The sequence below is a fragment of the Zerene cesonia genome, chromosome 7 (assembly GCF_012273895.1).
Source record: "Zerene cesonia ecotype Mississippi chromosome 7, Zerene_cesonia_1.1, whole genome shotgun sequence".
Lineage (NCBI taxonomy): Eukaryota > Metazoa > Arthropoda > Insecta > Lepidoptera > Pieridae > Zerene > Zerene cesonia.
This window is the reverse complement of record NC_052108.1, coordinates 8719724-8730755: the sequence shown is the minus strand read 5'-3', so window position 1 is coordinate 8730755 and position 11032 is coordinate 8719724.

Sequence of the window (11032 nt, the reverse complement as noted above, 5' to 3'; positions counted from 1 at the left end):
TTTGTGAATGCTCATGGGCAGTGGCGTTGCCTCATGTGACCCACTTGCTCGGTTGCCCGCTCTGTTATAAAAAAAAAATAAAATAATCAACATAAACTTAAATTAATCTACAAAATTAGCTCTAACAAAATAACACACAATTGGTACAAAATCAAAATCCGTTACGAAAATTGTGATAGCTTCATTACAAATACCGGTAGAGATAGAATTAACCATGTGATAATAGCATACACTGTCGTATTATAAAGCGATCATCACTTTGTCATGAGAAATACAGTTGGTAATGGGTCACTTGTCGCGACGACACCTGCCGAATGATGGGAACAGTTTTTACGTAAAAATTATTAGCTTGGTCAAAATTGTTGTGGGTCACAATTGTCTATGGACATCAATGATGTTTCAATGAAACAAAAGTATATCTATATGAAAGAATCTCTGTCGTTAGTACTGAGAACTAATGACAGAGATTCTTACTATAGATAGGAGATAGAATTTTAGGCATATATTATGGACAAAATACAATATATATAAGTGTATTGCTCGACACACTTTCTCGTGCTTTTGTGATGTTCCTATTTATTGAAAACAATTAAGCAAATAGCGCAGCAACTTATACAAAGTAATTTTTATTCAATGGAAACTTCATAAGATACATTTCAATTTGTATTTTTATAGTGTCGAAAAAATACGTCGAATATAATATTAATGGTAACAAAATGTAATAGGTACATTACATGCGTACATATACCTATGACCTATTACCTATACATTCATTGTCGAGTGGTTCTTAATGATGGTTGTATATAAACAAAATCTACTAAAAACGAAGTCTAAGGGAGTCCCCGTAGACTTCGATTTGACCCACGTTAAACGGACAGATTTAAACTTTGTACCCATATCAAGGATTGGTGAAAATGCAATAATATAATGAGCCTATCCTGTTATCTTTATTAGGATCACCAGGATTTAATAACATAAGCATCTAACTCTGTGTAACAATTAAGCAGATTCTATTATTAAAGCGTGCATTTTACTTTTTAAACGTGTTTATTAGATACCTATTAAGCATACCAAACATAGTCATTAAATGTAATCAAAACAAAATTATATGAAATTTATACAAATCTAATTCAGTCAAAGTGAATCAATAATAAATTACCAGGAGCATTAACTTGTCGCAGCGAAGTTATGTTCAAGCGAGGGAATGCCTTGTGTCGCTCCTATTCGTAAACTCACGACACTCAGATGAAAGAGGCATGAATTAGAGGAAATTGTGCGCTGTGCCGACTTGCGATTATGGTGCGACATTTTGACTTGATTATGGTCTGTGGTAGTTAGTAATTAAGGGTCTGTTGTTGGGAATATAGGGCATATATTCGTTCACAATTACGCTATCAGGACAAATGCGTTTCATCGTTGTCCTGTTTGGATTTATCGAACCGTGTTGGTTTGTATTAGTTGGTGCACAATTTATTTATGTTATCATACCAATTTATAAGTCTACCAAGACTAATAACCTATTATAGCCTGTTTAATTCAAAAAATATATTAGCGTTGATAATTAGAAATCTAATTATCGGTATCCTTTTCCTCAGCATTCCCACGATCAATCCTTATTATTGCTTTACCCTTAAAAGCAGGCAATACCATTGAACATCACTACCTCTGCAAATGTCCATTGGCGGTAATGATCGCTTACTATCAGACGAATCATCAGCTCGGATGCATGCTCTAAAATAAAATAAAAAAATAATCTATTTGAAAAAAAAAGAAAGAAAATAAAACAAATATAATAATAAAAAAGTTATAAAGCCAAGTGCTTAGCGCAATCTGATTGCAAAAGATGACATGGTTTTGTGTCACGTTACAAAATATTTAAAAATCCCTAGCAGTAACATTTTGTGGCTATGGAAAGATCTTAACATCAACAACGTATTAACGTGAGACGTTACGTTTGATAGAAATGAAACAAAGTGTCGACAGATCTATAAACGTTCATATATTATTTATTTATTATATTTTTGAATCATAAGTCCATTTGAGACGATTTCAATGTATAAATATATATATGCCTGTCACACACGTTAGATATAGGTACGTTTCGCATTTTCATCTAAGCAAAATGAATACACCAAGAGTGAGAAATTTTGAAAGAATAGAAAAAATTTGATCACGAGGCAGGATTCGTACCTGCGTATCTTGCCTAACCGTAGCAACGCCTAGCCTCTCGGCCACCCGTGATCCTGCCACAGTAATCGAATTTCTTCTATTCTTTAGGTTTCATGTGCCTAAGGGGCTAGGCGTTGCTACGGTTAGGCAAGATACGCAGGTTCGAATCCTGCCTCGTGATCAAATTTTTTCTATTCTTTCAAAATTTCTAATTTATAAAGCATTTCAATGCTATAAAACTAAAAATTAAATTTACACCAAGAGTCAGTTTTACGTTTATTATAGCACCTGCGACTATCCCGTCGCACGTTTGCCCAAGAAATTGGATTCCATCTCAATAACACGTTTGGAATATTCGCCACAAAATGAATCCATACGAGTTAGTTTTACGTTTAACACCAGCGACTATTCCGTCGCACGTCTGCCCAACAAATCGCGTTATAACATGAATCACGTAATAAGGCGTTTAGAGGCTGACATTGACAGCGCCGATCTTAACTCAATGTTTCAACTAGGAATTTGAATAACGGTGTGAACGACACTTTAGCTCACCTCTTGCTGATATTTACTTGCCATATTACTCCTACGCTCTCTTATAATTATCAAAGTCGCTATAAATTACTTGAATACGTTGTAAAAGTTGTATAGAATGTAAGTAATGAACTCAATATGTATACACAATGTATATATGTGGAAATAATTGCTTATACGGAGGAGCTCCGTACTAAAATCGCGAAAAAGTGATGGGTGCAAACTGGATGGTGGATGATGGATGGTGGGTAAGGAAACTGTTTCTAATGCATCAACATGTCTATTGTATAATAGCATAGTTTCAAGTAAATAAAAAAATGGTTGCCTGTAAAGTCGGTTTTACGGGCGAAGATTTTACGTGACAACGTCTTTTTCTCGGTAGAATATTTATTGATATGAATATTATTAAATTGCACAATGGGAACAAGGAATTGAATGAAAATAAGAATTGCACAAATTTTAACTATAGAAAATATATTTTGTTTACTAAAAAGACATAGACAGAGACACAAGCACGCGCCGATTCAATGCGCCTAATTCTCTAGTGCTGCGCGCGCGGCGGACCGATCATAGTTCGGTGACTCATCGTAACGTTACCGGGCGTTACACTTTTTCATGAGTAACTCCGAGCCGCAACCTAATTTAAGACGTTGTCACGTCAAAAACTAGCATGTATATTATTGTAACATAATTCAAACTCAGTATAATAAATAATTACTTATAGCATATCATCATATAGGCACCAGTTTAAAATATTATCAAAATCGGTTAACCCCACCGAAAGTTCTTGTGACAATCCGAAAAAAATACAGTCGATTAGAGATTTTATTTGCAGTCAGTTGAAAATGTTTATTTTTGTTCAATGTTTATCGTCGGTTTTCCCTCGCAAAAAATCGCATGAAACTAAAACACACACAAATAACTTTAACTCCATTTAGTGTTAAAAAAGGTCCTTTGAATGGAACATAACGCATTCGGGATCGAATCCTGATACTATCCGGTTAAAGAGCTGCCGAGATGCATTCAATTGTGAAAGTGTATTTATTGCATCAATTTCATGTATTAGATTTATTTTGTGAGATTCTTAGTGAGTTTATTTGAGGTTAAGATGAAATGTTGAGATGTGTGAAAAATTCTACTTATATTATAAACGTGAAAGCTTGTAAGGATGGATGTATGAATATTTGTTACTCTTTCACGCGGGAACAGCTTATCGTATCTGTATGAAATTAAGTACAGATATAGATCTGGATAAGCACAAAGGCTACTATTTACCCGGGTGCGCCCGTGACGTCACGAATAAGAATAATAATAAAATATAATAGCCAGTATATCCATCAAGTATATAAATTATTATCAACAAATTATAGAGATACTAGCTGCGGCCCGCGGTTTCACCCGCTTTAGTCTGTATCCCGTAAGAATATCGAGATAAAAAGTTACCTATGTGTTATTCCAGTTGTCTAGCTATCTACGTACCAAATTTCACTGCAATCGGTTCAATAGTTTTAGCGTGAAAGAGTAACAAACATAGACATATACATACATCCATCCCCACAAACTTTCACAATTATAATCTTGGTAGGACTTTTTACATTTCACAAAATAAATTGGGTTATGTAAAAATATTACTACAATGAATTATGCGATAGTCCATCGCCTTTTATCTCGTTGTAAAAGCTGAAAACGTTGAGACAATTATGCTACTGTCACAACTCAGAACAATAACATAATAACCATTAAAACTCCGTATTAAAACGACATAAGTTTTAGCAATTTCACCACCATGAACAAATTCTTAATTTTTGATAATGAATGAACACTTAACTATCATTCTGGGTATCTCTTAGATAGCATAACAACTCTGCCTAGATCCTAATCATCGTATTCTATAAAATGGACAGATTCAGAACTTCGTGTATTATACAAATACTTATATAATAACATGATAAGTTGGCTTTATCACGTTAAAGTATCGCAGAATCAGGAGAACATAAAGCAATTTATATCGCGAACAGGATGGAAGCTTGTAGCCTGTCATTAATTAAGCTAAACTACTCGTAGATACAAGAATATCGTTGTTATTATTTATCGTATAAACACTACAATGTGGTTATGGATATTTTTTCTTTTGTTAAAGTGAAAAAAAAAACTTACTGCGATACTTGAAACATAATTAAAAATTGTTACAAAAACGGATACTTAAGACCAATTCCTCAATTCAGTAATTTGCCCGTTCAAAAAATTTTATACTTTATTAACTACAAATAACAACATTTCTTTATGTCACAGTCGGCAATGGAGCTGGTGGGACGAGGGAATAAAGGAAAGGACTAGAAAGGGGAAGGAAAAGGATATGGGCTTCCGGCTCCCCCACTCACCGAACGAAATACAGCAGAATGCTATTTCACGCCGGTCTTCTGTGGGGGTGTGGTACTTCCCCGGTGCAAGCTGGCCTGATTCGTACCGTGCTCGACTACCACATACATATACTAATTACTAATACATATACTAATTCCTATAGAATTATAACAGCACACAATATGCACACAGCTTAAAAAGCAATTCGCAGTCCTGAATTAGGTTATATAATGTACGAATCTAAGGCTCAGTGCACAAAGGTCGTCTCCCACGGTCCGGCGACCTCCGCCTCAAATGAAATCAGACGGATCAATCACGCGAATTGCAGACGTGTGCACTACACCTAACAGGGCTGTCACTTTTAACATAAAAATTATGTTTTTTTATTGGATGATTTTATATCCATTTTATTAATTTTGTTTGGACATTGGAGGTTGTATGTGAGTGTATCATATGATGGTTTATTTGATAGGTAAAAACTAGTGTTTATGGGCACAAAACATGCTCACAGAAAGACAGCCTGTTAAAAATGTGACGTAAAACTACCCTTTGCGAGGTAAACGAGTGAAATTGAAAAGAAACTGAAATTCAAAACTATTTCTTCATATAAACTTTTTTAATCTTCCGATGGACTTAAAATATTGAGAATAAGTGAACGTTGAAAAAGATTTTAACTTTCAATAAAATCGAGATTTACCCAAATATGTTATGTGACAACCCTGAAAATATTCATACGATTGTAACACATGTTTTGCGCGCAATACAAAGAAATTAATAATACATTTATGTAATCGAAAGCTTTGTAAGATTTCGAGTTGAGACTTTAATATGACAAGCTGTATGCTTGTCATCACTTGAAGTCTTGAGACATTATTTAGCTTGTTAAAAATCTTGCAATCCGATTAAAATTTGTTATTTAATTTCTCATAAGGGAATTGGTTTAAGTGCTGCCCGATGCACCTTTCTCAGTCCATTTCTTTATTTTTCTCTACAATCCTTTCTTCATCCCTTCTCTCTTAAAAGCGGGCCACGTACTTTTTAGAGGCCCTACAGCTGCAAATGTTCCTCGGCGATGGTGCTCAATTAACACAATTATACCATACGAAAAAAACACCTTATTTTATCTTACTAAGCATATATAAAATCATCATTTCTAAATAAATATAAGACAATGTTATATTCATATGTAAATTTTAGGGCATAGATAGAAAACTAAACTTCGGGCGGAAACAACTTTCAAATAAAACAACCGTCAATATCGGTCACCTAGTCGAAAGATCTGAGGTAACAAGGAGAAAAAAGCGGTCGAACTTATAGCCCCCATTTTGAAATCGCTTGAAAATTCCAGTATTACAGTATTTCTAATTTTGTTAATTAGTAAGAAGGTATGAAGCACCCAATGTATTTAACTATATTATAACTATGAGCTGCGGCTAGCTAAATCACTACGATAATTTGCTTCTGAATTTTCTCTAAACCTACCTACGGGTACCTTAAGACATAAACCATTTATTCATACCATGAATCACTCAAAATGTCATTAATTATTCGCCCATTACCCATCAAATCCATTTAACTGCCCCCACGTAAATCAAGACAGCTACTCTCAGAACTAAGAGGATCATTTTATAGCGATATATAAGACAGAATTTGTTTTATATATCGCTATAAAATATTATTTACATCACAGTCATATTTAATGGAGTGAATTTCTCATTGAAATACTTTGTTGCTTTTAAGAATTGTATATTCGAAATTATTTATCAATGCAATAGTTATGTTATTATTGTGTATTTATAAACATATAAATAAAACATAAATTTTCACTACAATTCTCGGCTACAAATGCATCTTTGACATACATATATATAAAATTCTGGTGTTAATGAAGAAATAAATATATAATGGTTAATAATACAAGTGCATAAGTAATTATGTCTTTTCATCACGACTAAACGGACCGATTTGGATGTAATTTGGTGCAAAGATAGTTTGAAATCTGAAAATGAATTATGCGGCTAAAACCAGGGGACTGTTTATCGACCCTTTTAACTACGCAGGCGAAGCCACTGGCATAACTATTTATAAAGTAATTCATTATTTTGATACATAGAGGAATTTAATAAATATAATAATTATACCTGTTAAATATAGATATAAATACATGAAGGTATGTATGTGTAAAAGAAAAAAAAAATGTGCCACACTGATGATTGATAAATTCTAAATGAAATATGTTAAAACGCAATGTATCGCGGAGGCAACATAATGCGAATCAAGATTATAATGAGGCATCGATCTGCCGATAGCGGAGGTGTGGTGAATAACACAGATGTCTTATCACGTTTAGAGATCCCTTGCGATCGGTATAAGTATAATTTTATACAACCTAGACTTTACTTGTGTTTGATTTTACATGAATTTAGGAACTAAAAACTGTATTTTATTTACAACAACTAAAAACACACAGAACTAAAAACTGTAATTTATTCATTCAATTATTTAACCCGATATGTCACAGCGATCGTGGTTAGTAAATAAATCGCGTTAAAGTTCGATAAATAGACTGTAATTTCAAAATTTTAACAATCTTAAGGAAGAGTTTAGGAATTGAGCATCCATTCGTTACATGGATTTTTAACTAAAAGTAGCACTCGATATCGACCATTTACTAAAATTATTCAATATTTTATTAAAGGTGTTAAAACATATTTATTTTTTTGGATAATTATGTACTTACTTTATCTCAAATTCTCTTGAGAATGGGATGTTGCACCACAGAAAAATTAGTGATTATCACTCTGACTATATCTAGATTGAAAAATTATATCATAGAATCGCTCCGATGTGACTTGAAATAGCAACATGAACAAACAAACATACTTTTCCATTTTTAGTATTATAGTCAATATTGTGTGATTTTATTTCAATTATTAAAATAATAACGTAAAGCCGAACACTTGTTTATTACTACATACTTCGTTTTAGAGTTTAAAAAAGACGGGACCAGATCTCTATACTACAGACGTGCTTGATCAGACCAAAGTTAGCAGTACTCTCATACATTTACAAGCGATGAGTTGACGAAACATGACTTTAATGGTTAAAAAACACTCAAACGGATATCTGAAACATTGCTTTGACAAAGTCCCGTGATATGTTTGGACTTATATTTCTTTTTTATTGCATTTTCTGGTTTTCTTGAATGCGAGTAGATACAAATATGAAGTAAGGTGAACGAACGAATGTCTATATAAAAGTTATGCGAATTGTGTCATTTGAGATAAAGATAAAGAACTAAATAAACACACGCAAAAAAAGATTAGAGGTTAATGAATTATACCAATTAAAGCATACGAAAATAACTACGAGTCGCTTTAATATTAAGTTTTTCATTTACTTTTCGCCTATTGCCTTTCTTTCAAGTTCTAGTTGCATGGAATAGTTCGAACCTTATCATTAGATAACGATCAATTTTAAATTTTCATAGGAAGCAGTTCTGGATAAATTTAAGTAAAACATTAAAGATTTACCACCTTGTCTCATAGCGTACCAAGTTCCTATTAAGTCTGTCCGTTTAATATGGGTCAAAATCGCTTCTAAAAGATGCTACCATTTACATACAATCATACAGGTTAAGCGTACATTAAAGCATGTTAACATCGACATTAAACGGCCATCAATGTATCAGTGATAAGACTAATCTGATGATTATATAATAATAAAGTTTTCACTTAAACAACAATGCCGCACCCGAACAAAACATCCAAACGAATTAACATTCAAATAAGTTCATCTCAAAGCAAAAACACGATACGTATTAAGAGTATTGCATCGTAATGATGCTCGCGCCGGTAATGATGGCAGTATTATGTCAAATTATTTCATACTGCTCGAGAAAAGTCAAGGCAACGTATTGTAATGATTTAGTGAGATACGAACGCTGGAGGTGTAGGTTATATCTTATTTATTATTAGTTTTTATATATTGTTAGTTTTTATATGACGATTCTAATGTGTGATTGATATACTGCAGTTGATGTAAAACTAGTTGCATGCGTGGTTTACTAAGGTGCGTAGAGTTCCGATTATTAAGCATTCAAATATTTGAAATCATAAACAACTATGCATTAAAGATTTATCAGACACTTTTACGCTTATGTATTAGAAGAATTGATATTTTTAAAAGTTGTTATCCATATTTAATATTATGTAAATTATGATGTTAATAATAGTTATCTGGTTGAAATAACAATGGCAGTTAAAAATTAATTTTCAAGTGGATTGTGAGTCATTAACATATAACAAACTATATAATATTCATGAAGTTTCCTGAAATAAAAATAACAAATATAAATAATAATGTAATGGCTGTTGATTCAGGCTTCAACACGAATTGAACCAGCTCGCACCAGGGGCATTACCACACTTTTACAGAAAACCGGTAAAGTTGTAGCATGCTACTGTGTTTCGTAGCCTGAGTGGGGGAGCTGGAGGCCTATTTCCTCAGTCCATCCCTTCTTTCCTGTTATCAACCATTTCCTTATCCCCTTACCCCATAAGCGGGCAGCACTTTCGTTCAAGGGCGGTGGTAATCACATACCGTCAGGCGAACCACTAGCTCAGGTTGGCTATGACATAGAAAATAATTAAATGCCGCATCCAAAACACGCACATCGTTGAACTAGTTGCAATCATTGAAAATATAATACTTGTATAAAAAACACGATCTCAGGTAAATCAACTAGATGTGACCTTAATCTTAATGTCCTGACATTACTGTACTTGATGTTTAATACTAAGGCGACCATATAAGAGCACAAAAAAAAAATTAAGTTTTATCCTTTGCTGTTTCCCGCCTTTTTAGAGCATTGAAATAAAAGAACCATCTAGAATGCACTTGTCGATACAAATTTCTGTAAATCTGGCGTTATTGATTGCTATACTGTGAACTTACACAGTTTTTAGAAAGAACGAACGATAGCAAATATAAAAATAGTCTAAAAATCATGCGTTACACTAGTTACGTCGCAGGAATGACATGTCATGAGGAAAAAAACTACGAATTACGTGTGGAAAGCTTTATTTTCGTATGTTCTTTTCATGAATAAAAACATAGGTTACCCTACATACTAGATATAATAAAACATGGTTATAATGTGTGCTGATTGACGCGGCCGCGTGATCTTTGCCGCGAAATGTCTTATTAACCAGCGCCATCTTGTTTTATCGTGTTATAATTTTGTGCTCTATACTTTATGACCATGACTCGTAGGTTTAAGGTTATACAGAGTTAATATTACGTGAGGATTTATTCCACATAGATTTGTTTATTTATAATATAGTATATAATTTATTTACAATAAAGTTTTTAGACAAGACTGTTTGAGAAAAATAAAAGACAAAATAGGTTTTGGACTTATCAGTTCATCGTATTTTTAAGTGACTTAGGCGTGAAGATAGGTTAGACATAAAACTACTTTCACATCACAATGTTAGTAGGGAATTATTATAATGCTTTTTCTAGGTAGTAACAGGTAATTACAGGTTTTGTTGAATCACAGATTATATGTATTGTGAACGCATAAATTCACCCTGTTGCGTTTAATGTGAATCAAATTACCATAGACAAAGTCACAAACTGCATCAAACGTATTAATCAAATTCGAACATGCATTTCTTTAAATTCAGATGTCAAATTCCGTTATACAATCTTTATATCCAATATCATTGCCAATCAAAAACACATACGTCACAACTGTATTCCACGTTCAAATAAAAAACGCGGCAAACGTCGGAACTCTATGAACAGAATTCTTAACATTCATCAATATCATCAGTCCCAAACATCATCATTAACTTGCGAAATGCGTAATACGAATAAGCTTACTTTCATACAAATCTTGGGTCAAGACGGGTCACGAAGGGTAAAAAATAATAAAGCTCAAACTAACGCCAATCAAGCGTATGAT